This window comes from Patagioenas fasciata, chromosome 6 (assembly GCF_037038585.1).
Source record: "Patagioenas fasciata isolate bPatFas1 chromosome 6, bPatFas1.hap1, whole genome shotgun sequence".
In the NCBI taxonomy this organism is placed as follows: Eukaryota; Metazoa; Chordata; class Aves; order Columbiformes; family Columbidae; genus Patagioenas; species Patagioenas fasciata.
In genome coordinates this window covers 48,649,592-48,662,712 of record NC_092525.1, presented here as the reverse complement: position 1 = coordinate 48,662,712, position 13,121 = coordinate 48,649,592, and the positions used below count along the sequence as shown (strand labels likewise).

Below are 13,121 nucleotides of genomic sequence, written 5' to 3'. Positions count from 1 at the left end.
AGAGACGGCGCAGCAGCGGCTGAGCACGGCTCACCAGAGGAGACGGCGTGAACAGCCCCGCCAGGAGCTGCCCGACTACCCTGTGACACCGCTGGCCGCAGCCCAGGACCTCAGTGCCCCGACCGAGGGTCTCCCCAGCACCCTGGGTGAGGCTTCCACACACTGCGGGTGGGAAGGGACTTGCCGGGGGGCAGCTGCGCTTGTACCAGTGTCTCCAGAGGCTTGGGATGCTCCTGGGGGCTGGGTTAGTGCCCCTGTATGTAAACCTCAGGTGTGAATTGGCCTCCGCGTCCTCTGCAGGGGCTCAGCGGAGCTCTCTGAGCCAGCGCAGTGCCCGGAGGGGGCAGGAGGGGAGAGGCAGGTGGGTTAAAGCCCGTTTGCCCTGGCTTTGTGGTGTCCCCATCCTGTGCCGTCAGGTCCCTGCTGGGTCTTTCCCCAGGCGGGGACGCCCTTGGCGGCTTCCCCTGCGGGTCTTGCTCAGACTGCGAGGGTCTGGGCTCCGGATGAGCACGAGGAGGGGTCCCCTTCATGGGGGACATGGCACGAGGGAGGCTTTGGGATGTTTCTCTTGTTGGTGAGCAACACCCTGGACTGCGACCCTGTTTCTGTGGCACTTTCTGGGATCATTCCCACACTTCCTTCCCCTCTTCTCAGGGGGATGATTACTTAGAAAAGGAGAAGATCCTCTTGGAGTCCCTGAAGAAAGCGCCATACACCACTTCACGTCTGTCAGCATCCCGTCCGTCCTTCTGCCCTTCTCTGGACCGCAATTTCTTTGGGGTTTCGCAGTTATTTCTGGAGATCCCGAGGAAAGTGCCCTACTGCGCTTCACCTCTCCCAGCGCCCGGCCATCCTCCCTGCCCCCGACCACCATTTCTGAGAGGGTTTCTTAGAGAAATGGGTTTAAAAGCCCAAGGCTCTTTCGCCTTGTGTTCCCTGCCCCTGAGAGGGCCCCAACGTGGACTGTTTCTCTGCTGTACCTTTTAAGTTGTATTTTATCTTATAATTAAGGCATCTTTTTAAAGCGCAAACGTCTGAGACTCTGATACAGGGAACCTGGGGTCAAGAACGTTTCCGGGACAGTTTTGTGCGCATGAATCCGCGTGTGGCACTGCTTTGCTGATGGAGCTGGGAAGGAAATACTCGTCCTTCTCTGGAGCCGAAAACCACACACAGTGGTTGGAGAAACTGCCGGTTTGACTCGGAAGGATGGAGCCAGAATTTGAGGGCAGAAATCAGTTGCCCCAGGTCCTTGGGTCTGGAGATTGTTCCGGGATGTTCTTCTGGTTTTTAAAGGCCGTCTTCCAGAAAACAACAATCCAAGTGAAGGGTCCAGGCTGTGTTTTCCTCCCCATGCATTTCCCTGTGTGATCTGCTCTGTGACCCCGCGTGAGCAGGGCTTGGACTGGGGGTCTGCAGGGGTCCCTTCAGCCCGGGATTCTGTGACTCTGCCCTGCGGTTCCCCAGCACCCCCAGGATGTTCCACAGCCCACAGGCAACTGCAGCTTTTCCTTTTTGGGCCGATTTCTAAAAAAAACCTGGCTGTGGTTTTGGGCTTCACCTCCCGTCCGGGTACCCCGGGGTGACAGCGGGGCCTCTCCAGTCCTTCCGCGGGCTCTGCCCGGTCGGAGCAGCAAGGCCGGCGATGGGGAGGGGTTCCCGGGGAGGGCAGAGCGCGCCCCGCAGGGCTGCGGGGACGTTTCTAGGCAGGCTCCGCGCTAAACAGCCCCGTTGCTAGGGCAGGGGGGCATTCCCAGCCCGGCGCTGCGGTAGACAGACCCGTTGCTACGGCTGCGGGGCCTTCCAGGCCGGACTCCGCGCGGCGCGGCCCCCGTCGCTATGGGAACGGGGCCCTTCCAGTGCGGGCGGCGCGCAGCATGGCGGTGCCCCTGCCGAGTGTGGCGCTGAGCGGCGTCCGGAGCGGGCGGGCGTTCGGCACGGCCGGTGAGTCCCGGGCCGGGGAGCCCCGGTTCCCCTGGGCGGGCAGCGGGAGCCGCTTGCGGCGTGGCGGGGAGAGCGCTTGGGCGGCTGAATTCCTGGCGTGGCCGGCTTGGGGAGGCGGGGGTGGCTCCGGCTCTTCCCGGGCTCTCTCGGCCTCATCTCTTGCGCTCTGGAGAAAGCGGGAACTCTCTGGCAGCGAAGAGATGGAGTGAAGAGCAGAGGCAATGCCGCTGTTCAGCGGCATTCTTTATTTCATCAGCGCTGGGCAGCACTGGTAGAGTCTTGCACCTGGGCAGGAACAAGCCCAGGTTCCAGCCTAAGCTGGGGAAGGACCTGTTGGAGAGCAGTGTAGGGGAAAGGGAGCTGGGGGTCCTGGGGACAGCAGGGTGAGCATGAGCCAGCACTGGGCCCTTGTGGCCAGGAAGCCAATGGTACCTGGGGTGGGTTAGAAGGGGGTGGTCAGTAGGTCAGAGAGGTTCTCCTGCCCCTCTGCTCTGCCCTGGGGAGACCACACCTGGAATATTGTGTCCAGTTGTGGCCCCTCAGTTCCAGAAGGACAGGGAACTGCTGGAGAGAGTCCAGCGCAGCCACCAAGATGCTGAAGGGAGTGGAGCATCTCCCGTGTGAGGAAAGGCTGAGGGAGCTGGGGCTCTGGAGCTGGAGAAGAGGACACTGAGGGGGGACTCATTCCTGGGGATCAATATGGAAAGGGGGGTGTCCCAGAGGCACCCCAGGTTCGTTTAAGGGACAACAGGGTCCAAACCAACTTTTGTTAAACCGGTGAGAAACAGGGTTTTAGCATCCAAAAGTGACTTGAATACAGGTTCAGATACCAGTTGAGGAAAATTATGAAGGGGCAGCAACCAATACGACAGGCGGTGCACAGAGTGCATGCACGTGGCTTCACCAAAACAGTGCCGGAGCCGTCCCTGAGTCCGGGAGGAGTCCGCACTTGCCTGAACACGGTGTGGGGTTATTTTGAAGAGATACACGTGCTGTAGTGAGTACGGAAAGTGCACACTCGCGATTCTGCGAGGGTAAATTTATAATACACTCGCAATCCTGCGAGGGTTAATACACGTGCAGATGTGCACGGAAAGTTACACGTGCTTGTGCGGAAGCAGGGGAGGAAAATACACACGCGATTGTGCGAAGAAATAATTGATACACATGCTTGTATTGAGCACGGAACGTTACACTTGCAAGTGTGCATGGAAAGTACACGTGCTTGTACTAAGCATGGAAAGTACGCGTGCAAATGTGCACGGAAAGTTACACGTGCTTATGTGGAAGCACGAGAGCAAAATACACCCGTGATTATACGAGGATTAATTTTACACAGGCTCGTATTGAGCATGGAAAGTTACACGTGCATGTGTGCACGGAAAGTATAAATACACTCGCAATCCTGCGATGGGCAGTTTCACTCACACCTGCAGCGGCAAGGCAGCGGAGTCTCCATCCCGGGGGGGCTCTCGGCGGCAGCATCTCGCTCGTGCTCCGAGAGACCCGCGACAAATGGGCGAAGTCTTGACGAGAGTCCCGTTTGTTATTGGCTGATCAGATCTGACTGTGGGCATTCCAGAAGCTTCTCTGCGCCCCCACTCTGGCTGTGGGTGCACCTGAAGCCTCCAAACATCCCCCACACTGGCCGCAGGCGCCCAGCGGCTCCCTGGCACCTCGGCGCTCCCTTCTCCTAACGGCCCTGGCCAGGGGCTCTGGGGCCAAACAAAAGAAGCTGTAGCAGAGAGAGGGGGAGATGTGTCTACTCCTTCCATGATGAAGGAGGGAGGGGGAGAGAGGGAGGTTTGCACCTTGCCACACCCACTGTCCTGTACTGTACCCCACTATACTGCCCCTTCACCCTGCATACCCCCTCCCTACCCCCCTGCACCCCAATGTCCTCCACGTGGTGCTGGTGGATGGATCCAGCTCAGCACAGGGTGGGGTGCCCGACTACTCTTCCTGGGCCCCCCCCAAATCCTGCTGTGAACCAGCAGGTCCCAGTACAGCCCAGCACCGCTGTGCCTGCCCTAGGGGGTTGCAGCCAGTGGGGGGTGCCCAGGAGTGGGTGCTGGCAGTTTGGGGGAGCACCCACCTGGCCCCAGCCCAGGGCAGCATGTTGGGGTGATCCTGGGTCCCCACACCATGACACCCAGCAGCAGCCACTACGTGTGTGTCACAGGGCTGTGCTTGACACACACACATACCCAAGCACCTCAGAGCCCCCACCACCCTCTCCCATGGGCATCCCCACTCCGATGCCTTCATCACCCTGAGCATCCTCACCTGCACCCCCCTGCTCCTGGACACCAATTTAAGCCCAGCAGCCCCAGTGCTGGGATGTGTTGTGCTCAGCTCTGTTCCCTGTGCCCACTTTGGGGGTTTCCTGCTTTATCTGCCCCCACTTAGGTGTTTTATTTCCCCCTGATGGATGCTGGATGTGCAGTGGGACCTGCTGCTGCTGCCATGGTCCCCCTTTGCTGCCCAGGGTGGGGGTGCTGGGACCACCTGCAGCCCCAGCTCGTTTAGGGGGCAATGACTGGCAAACCAGCCTTCCCCCCACCCCGGGGGCACCCATTCTGCCCCCCTCTCTGTGCACTCTAGATTCTCCCCATCCCTCTTCCCCTCTGCATCCTCTCTCCAGTTCCTCTGATCCCGAATATCACAGCTCCTGTGCTTCCCCCTCACACCCCCCATGCCCCAGATTCTTTCCTGGTTCTCCCCCATTCCTCTTTACCCCTCCAAATCCCCTCCAGCTCCGTTGCCCTCCGCAGGACTTTGCTCCTGTCCCCTGCTCAATCACCTCTATCCCCACCAAGCACCTTCAGCTTGGCTCTGGTCCCTGCTTGCTCACTCCCACCCTGTGTGACACCCCCTGCACCATCCCATTCCTTTCCCCCTCCCCATATACACTTGGATCCTCTCTGGACCCGTCTCCAAGACCCTCCCTGGGTTTCTGTGCCCCCTGCTCTGCTCCAAGCTCCTCTGGGGCCACCCAGACCCCTCTGTCCCTTCCTCTGCTCCCCGTGAGCTTGGGCAGGATGTTCCCCCCATGTCTCCCCTGGATGGGACCCTGCCCCACGATCTCACAGCGAACAGAGCCTGGAAAGAGGCTTTGCTGTCATCCGCTCTGGGTCGCCCATGGCGTGGCTGGACTGGGACAAGCACCAGCCGCCTCCTTCCCCAGGGGAGCTGGAGCTGGTCCCATCGTTGTGCAGGTTTTGGCAGTCGTTCTGCTTGCTGGTGTTCTTCAGATGACCTGAATCCCAGAGCACAAAATCTTTCCCATGGATATTTCTCCCAAACAGGCACGGGTGTCAGAGCCGGTGAGCTCCGGAGTGAGCGCTGTGCTGTCCCCGCGCTGTGCTTTGTCCCTGCGTGAGCAGTGAAAGCCTGGCAACTGTGTGGGGGTGTTATTTTTCCCTGCTAAAGTGGCTGAAGCATTTCAAAGGGTTTCCCCAGGTGTTCTTGGCAGAGAGCTAAAGCCAGGCACATTTCCCTGGCCTCTGCATCACCCAAGACACTTCATTTCTGCTTTTCCACCAAGCTGAGTGGTGCCGTCGATGTGCTGGAGGGAAGGGGTGGCATCCAGAGGGACCTGGATAGGCTGGGGGGTCCATGTGAACCTCATGAAATTCAACCAGGCCAAGTGCGAGGTCCTGCACCTGGGTCAGGGCAATACCCAGTACCAGCACAGACTGGGGGAGGATGGATGGATGGATGGATGGATGGATGGATGGATAGCAACCCTGTGGAGAAGGGCTGGTGGGTGACAAAAGGGACATAAGTCCACAATGTGCATTTGCAGCCCAGAGAGCCAAGTGTCTCCTGGGCCACATCACCAGCAGGTGGAGGGAGGGGATGCTCCCCCTCTGCTCTGCTCTCCTGGGGCTCCCCAGAGAACCGAGTTCAACTCTGGGTTGTCCGGCACAAGACAGACATGGACCCCAGGGGCTCTGTCCCTCTGTCACCAGTGCTGCCTCAGTCCCACCCTGCTCCCTCCAGCATTTTAGAACGATGCTAAAACCCAACCTGTGGCTGGTGATGCCAACCCAGGCGATGTGTGGCTCAAAAATCAGCATCACATATATTAACCCTCCTAAAACCAACATGGAAATGGCAGATGTTTGTGCCTCCTTGTGTGGAAGCAGCTCTGGCTGCCTCATCCCGCATCCCACCCTTGCAGCTCCAGGACAGACCCCACACTGGTGGCCCTGCCTGCATCTCCTGTCCCAGAACAGCCAAAGGAGCCGCTTGTTTTGGCCTCCAACTGGCTGATTTAGCCTGGTTCCCTTTCTCCATGAAGGATAAAACCCGGTGCTGAGGCTCCGGTGTCAGTCCCAGCCTGTGCCTACCCTCCGTTGTGTGTCATTTCATGTGATTTTGATCACATCCTTGAAAACAAAAAGAACCTCCAACCCACTCAATCTCAGCCCTCCCAAGGCAGAGATATTTCCGTGTGGTGAACGCTCCCATGCAAATTCTCCCATGTCCTATTTTAGGTTTCTCGCCGGCACCGGCTGCAGACAACTGCGCTGGAGCTCCTGTCAAGCCTTAGACAAGGTTCTCAGGGATAGGGGTCAGTGCCAGGGGTGGGTTATGGTTGGGTTCCATGATCTTGAGGGTCTTTTCCAACCAAAATGATTAATGAGTTTTTAGGGTTTATCCCAAATGATGGGAACCCCCGGTTCCAGCTCTGCTCTTTACCAAATACCTTTTAGAGGCTGAAGAGGAAGGAGACGCAACACCTCAGCATACGGAGGATCTTCCCCAAAGCTTCCCAGTGTCCCTTCTGTCTCTGCACATCAGGGCAGGGCACAAGGGACAAAGTACCACCAGCACGCTCTGAAAGGTCATCATTTCTACCAACTGCAACCTGATCTGGGTGAAGATGTCCCTGCTCACGGCAGAGGTTGGACTGGATGAACTGTGAAGGTCCCTTCCAACCCAAACTGTTCTGTGAGTCTGATTCTGGGATTCTATGATTTTCTTCTCTATGACCTTCAGGCTGTCGGAATACCTGGAACTGGGACATTCCCAGCTGTTGACCAACAGACTCTGGGTCTTGGATTCGGTGATGTCGCTGCTGAGAGGTGGGTTTCTCGGTCAGCTGAGGCTTTGGCAGATGTTTGTGGACACACACGGGCCCACTGGTGCAGCCAGAGCCGTCTGGGGGACAGAGGTCCCAGGAAGTTGCTGGCTCCACAGGATCAAGGAGGGGAAGCCAGGCTGCCCCCGGCTTTCCTCTGGCCAGGAACGCCGTCCCCACCCCAGCCCATCCCCAGCTCTGCGAGGAGAACAGCTGGGTGAGGGCCAGGGCGATGGGGCTGCCTTCAAACCCAGGTGAGTGCTCCTCAGGGTTTGACCCCCATGCGTCCCGGGTGACAGAAGTGACCTAGGACCCCCCATTGCAGCTGGACCACAGGTTTGGGAGGAACGAAAAAGATCTGCTTTATTAAACCCAGTGGAGAAAGGGTACAAGGGGTGGCGGGGGAGTGCAGAGCCAAATGGATGGTCTGGGCCATCCAAAAGACGTGGGGTGGTGGGGGCATCCGAAGCACAAGGGATGGTCTGGGACATCCAAAGCTCTCCTGGAGCGACTGCTGCGTCTTCTTGCTGGCTTTCTTCTTGCTTTCGATCAGCTGCTGCCCCTCCTTCTTGATGTCTTCCCGTGTGGGGACGTGCTCGTCATCTTCGTCATCAGATTCAGAGGATTCTGGAGGAGGGAACAGAGAGAAATGGGCTGGGGAGGGTCTGCACGGCCCCCTCCGCTGTGCCGGTGTCACCAGGGAGAGCCGGCACGTTTTGGAGGGCTGGTGGCTTCACAAGGAGCTTTCCTGCCAAGCCCTGGCTCTTCCTGCCCAGCATCCCAGGCTGAGCTGCAATGCCGCTGTGACCCATCCCCAGCTGTCGGGGCTTCCCAGAAAGGTCTGGAGCCACGCGGTGCTGGACGCCGCTCCAGCTTCATTCAAAAGAGGTGGCAAGCTCCAAAAACTCAGTGGCTCCTCCAAGAGCATCCAATAGGAAGAGGCCACAGACAGACCCCAGCACTGGTTATTCTTCACAACCAGGTGATTTTGAAGACAAGGCTCTCCCTCCTTGCCCCATAGCATCTTTTCTTGTTCCTTCTGTGGTTCGATGCTCACCACCCCACTGGCTGCCTTCATGCTCCCACATCCCCACCTAAAAGCACCACCCATGCTCAAAGGCTTGGAGACAGCACAAGGTCTGGAGAGAACTCATGGGCTGGACTCTGCTGGGACAGGAGAGACAGGCGAGGATGGTCACAAATCCCAACAGGCAGGGGCAGGGACAGTCCCCGTGGGACGCGTCCCCGCTAAGCTCTCCTACCGTCATCACTGCTGTCTCTCTCCTCAAAGGAAACCACCACGTTCCGAGGATCGCTCGACATTTTTTTCTCCATAAAATCCCTGGCCTTCACAAAAGTCTGTGAAAGACACCCTGGGTTCATTGCTGAAGGGGAGGTGGGTGTTAGAACCCAAGGGATGCCCTTGATGATCCCCTGGGGACAACACCCTGCAGTGCCCAGTGCCACCTGGAGCTGAGCTGCTCCATGGGGCCACCTCCATCCTCCTCACTTGGGACGGGCCATCAGGAGGAGCCTGGTGCGGGTCCCCGAAGACCCCAGCAGGGATGGAGACCCCACGTACCCCGTTGCTCCCATCGGGGATGTGCCTGTCAGGGACAGGTGGGCTGCCCGCTGTGCCAGGTACTGCAGCTTCTGGCCCAGGTACTGGAGCTTCTCCTCCACCCCCTGGGACAGGAGAGAATCATCCTGGAGACAGAGAGAACCACCTTGGTGGGCAAAATGAGCCACTTGGGGTGACGGTGGCTGCACCAAGTGTCACCGCGCTGTGTCACTGCACCACCCAGCGCTGGGTGGGTACCTGGCCGGGCACGGTGATGCCATGCAGATGCAAGATGAGGTTGTCGATGTTGTTTTCAAACCCGAGGAGGAGCTCAAGGTCCCTCAGCATCTGGGCTCGCATGCGGTCCCGCCGGGCCTCTTGTGACTGCAGTTTTGCCCTGAGCTCCTCCTCCAGCATCCTGTAGCCAAGCACAGCCACATCCATACAACTGCACAGGGGTGCAGAGACACCACAAATCCGTTGCAAAAGCTGCTCAGGTTGCAACCCACCCCCCTGTGCCGTGAGCGGGGACATCTTCACCAGCTCAGGTTGCTCAGAGCACCGTCCAAGCAGAGTTGAGGGGCAGCATTTTCGGTGCAGGGCTTTAGGGTACAGGACTTGGGGGCGCAGGCTTCGGGTGTTCAGGACCTGGGGCTGCAGTAATTTAGGGTGCATTGTGTGGGAGGACAGAATTTGGGGTGCAGGATCTGGGGTACAGGTTTTTGGGTGGGGAATTTGGGGGTGCAGGGTGTTGAAGGACCTAGGGGTGCAATATTTGGGCTTTAAGGGTTTAGGGGGGCAGGATCTGGAAGTGCAGAGTTTGGGGACAGGATCTGCGGGTGCAGCATTTGGGGTTACAGGTTTTGGGGGTGCAGGGTTGAGGGAATTGTTTGAGGTGCAGGGTTATGAGAGTGCAGGATTTCCAGGTGCAGAGTTTGGGGGCGCTGGGTATGGGGCAGCAGGATCTGGGGGTGCAGGTTTTGAGGGGAAGGATCTAGGGGTGCAGGTTTTGGGGGTCCAAGGTTAGATAGGATTTGGGGCTGCAGGGATTTAGGGTGCAGGGCTCTGGAGTAAGGGGTGGGAGTGAGGCTTTGGGGGTGCAGGTTTTGTGTTTTCAAGAACTTGGGGTGCAGGGTTTGGGGGTGAAGACTTTTGGAGGGCAGGGTTTGAAGGGTGCAGGGTTCAGGTGTTCAGGACTTGGATGGAGGATTTGGGGGTGCAGGGTTGGGGAGAAGGATTTTGAGGTGCAGGATTTTAGGTGCACGGTTTGGTAGGGCTGAGTTTGGGGGTTCATGATTTTGGGGTGCAGGGTTAGGATTTGGGCGTGCAGGGTTTAGGGAAGGATGACATTGGGGTAAAGGTATTTGGGGTGAAGGGTTGGGTAGGACAGGATTTTGGGGTGCCGGGTTTGGGAAGGAAGGAAGGAAGGAAGGAAGGAAGGAAGGAAGGAAGGAAGGAAGGAAGGAAGGAAGGAAGGAAGGAAGGAAGGAAGGAAGGAAGGAAGGAAGGAAGGAAGGAGGGAGGGAAGGAAGGAGGGAGGGAAGGAAGGAGGGAGGGAAGGAAGGAGGGAGGGAAGGAGGGAGGGAGGGAAGGAGGGAGGGAAGGAAGGAGGGAAGGAAGGAGGGAAGGAAGGAGGGAGGGAGGGAAGGAGGGAAGGAGGGAAGGAGGGAAGGAGGGAAGGAAGGAAGGAAGGAAGGAAGGAAGGAAGGAAGGAAGGAAGGAAGGAAGGAAGGAAGGAAGGAAGGAAGGAAGGAAGGAAGGAAGGAAGGGAAAGTAATGTCGTGCTGGGGCATCGCTCCCGCTTTCCAAGGAAGAACAGCTGCACCCGATGGCAAAGGGCTATCAGGACTTGATCAGCGTTCATCAGGGTGTGAGGGGAGAAGGAGGTGAGGCCCACCTGGTGGAGAGCCAGCTGCAGGCTGAGGTGATACGATGTGCTGGCCCAAATCTTAGCGAACTCTGGAAGAACAAGGGAAAGACCCGTCATGCTCTGAGGCAGCAGCCGGGAAGCCGGCAGTGCTCTGCCCTGCCCGCGGGGGCACGGGGCTGTGCTCCACGCGGCTCTCGGAGGCTCAGGGCAGGCCCTGGTGTCTCCCCAGCAGGGGCCAGTTTTGCCGGGTCACATCTCTGAACACACAGAGCACACGTGGCCCACGAGCACCTTCAGCTCTTCCATTCAGACATGAGCTCAGCGTGGGCAATGCCCAGCGCCAGGCAAGGGCAGCCCCTTGGGGTCAGGGGCTTCTGCCTGGGCTGCCCCAGGAAGGCAGGGGCCACGTCAGGGAGGGAACCAGGAGCCCTGGCTGCCACATCAGCCCCTCAGCCCTTTGAGATGGTCAAGCAGGTCCCTCCTTGCAGTCACCACTCCTGAGCAACCACCCCCCACAGTCCTCGGGTTTCCATGCCTGATTTCAGAGATGTCCTTGACCCAGACACACATGTGAAATTGGGCCTGAAGGCCTTACCATAACGCTCCAGCTTCTCAGTGGTTGGAGTCGGGTGAGGCTGCCAGAAGAGGTCTCTTGCCATCTTAGTTCCACTCCTGCTTCAGGTCAACAACTGCAGAGAGTGGCTGGATGATGGCTTTACTGCTTCCTGCAAAAAGCCTCCTCTTTCTCCTCTCTGCTCTTCTCTCTTCCTTTTCTTTCTTCTCCTCCTTCTCCTCCTCCGTCTCCTTCTCCTTCGGAGCTCTGGTCAGTTGTGCTGTTGGACTAGAAGCGTCTCTCAGCCGAGGTGTTTCACTGGCCGGGGGCCCTGTCTGCCAGCCAAGGGCCATGAGCAGGGTGGGCTGTTGGTGGAGAAGTTTCTGGTGCTTTCAGGGGGTGGGGGAGGAAGGTGCATCTGCCACAGCCCCTCACAGTGTCTGGGAGCTGGAGGGCACCCAGCTGAGGATGGTGCTGCCACTGGAGTGCAGCCATTTCCTCAGCTGCCTCTGAACCTGCTGCCCTTCCCATCCCAAAGCTGCTGCCTTGAAATCGTTTCCGGGTGCCTGAGGCAACGGGGCGAGGGAGGGAAGAACAAGGCCTGGAAGGGCTCCAGGGCAGGGCAGCCACGGGCCGCTCACCTTCCTCAGCCAGGAGCCAGGTTCTCTCACGGCCACATCCATGATGCTGCTCGCCTCCTCCTTGTCACAGGTGCTGGAGTCTCTCATGGCCTCAATGGCCACAAGGGTTGACGTTTAAAACCTCTACTTGAATCTGAGCTGTGGTCAGTTGTGGTGGCGGACTAGAAGCTTCTCTCACCTGAGGGGTTTCACTGGCCAGGGGCCCTGTCCGCCAGCCGAGGGACACGGCTGTGACCGCAGTGCGCTGATAAAATAAAGAAGGCCGTGTCACGGGATCATCGACTCTGCTGTTATTTCTCCATTTGTGTGGCGTCTGGGCCAGCACCACCGCTCCTGAGCCGGGAGCCCCAGGAGGTGACGGGGCCCCAGGGTTTTGGAATTTGACAGTGGACTTGGAGGTGCGGGGAGGAAAACTGGCAGCTCCTGCACACCAGGAGGGGCTGTTGTCCATTAAAACGAACCAAGTGGCTCATGATGTTCAAAGCCGGTTTAGTCCAAAGGACTCAAAGACACTTATGCTTTTTCTATGGATAAACAACGTTTAATCCACTTCCTTAATTGTATTCTTTAAACATGTGTTCATTAGAGCATAAGCAAAACAGCGCTGGGTGCGCGGGGGATTCACTCCGCCCAGCACGCACACTTTTAACAATAAGAAGTGTGCTTAAATACAGTAAGGTATTACATATTCATAACGACCCCAGGAACGCCTCTACATATTCATGAAGTGAGTCTCAGATCACCATTCCCATAGCCCCTTCTCGCCCCTCCCCTGTTCGCCTGCGCAGTGTCACTTGGTGAATTTGAGGAGGGGTCTTTAGGGGTCTCTGGATGAAGGCTCCTTCAGCTCCGTCACAGTGGACTTTTTCCCTTTGGCTCATTACGAGGAACTGGTTGGAACTCAAGCTACCAAACCGACTGAAACCGGACTGGCGCCCCCTTTTTGCTGTAAATCTTGGCTGTCTTGTCTCCTCAAGGTTGCAGCTGGTGCTGTAAAACTTCTTATCTTGGCATTCGATGAAGTCCTGCTTTTTTTAGCACAATTGGTTACATACAGCTCTAAACTAGATATTAATTACGTGGTTTAAAATGTTAGCTTGTTAGTAGGCCCTTACTATATAGTTGCTTAACCCTTAAAACGTTAGTTCCCTCTATCAATAAAACTTCCTAAACAAGTTTCATAACTTTTTACATAGAACTTAACCACCTTTTTCCCTTTTCCAAGTTCAGAGTCCGTGCCTCATTTGGTTATATCTGTAAACATTCAACATCTTAGCGCAAATCACAACTGCATTTTTCACATTTTTCACAATTCCCCCTTTTTCGTTTTATCCTATTGATTCGTGCTTTGCCTCAAAGTTAGCTAGTACTTGCCTAGCGGCAGCTAGGTCCAGTTTGGTGTTATCTTTTAAAATCATCAATTTATACCCCGTTTCTTTTGTTGCCGTTTCAGGATCTATAGG

General features: G+C 57.2%; 1 long non-coding RNA gene across 1 annotated transcript; it reads left to right on the top strand.

Annotated features, from left to right (window-relative positions):
- Positions 1-6,515: 6,515 nt before the first annotated feature.
- Positions 6,516-11,933, top strand: LOC139828322 (uncharacterized). Its single transcript, XR_011739841.1, has 2 exons — positions 6,516-7,287; positions 11,729-11,933. It is a non-coding gene; the product is annotated as an uncharacterized lncRNA (long non-coding RNA).
- Positions 11,934-13,121: the final 1,188 nt, after the last annotated feature.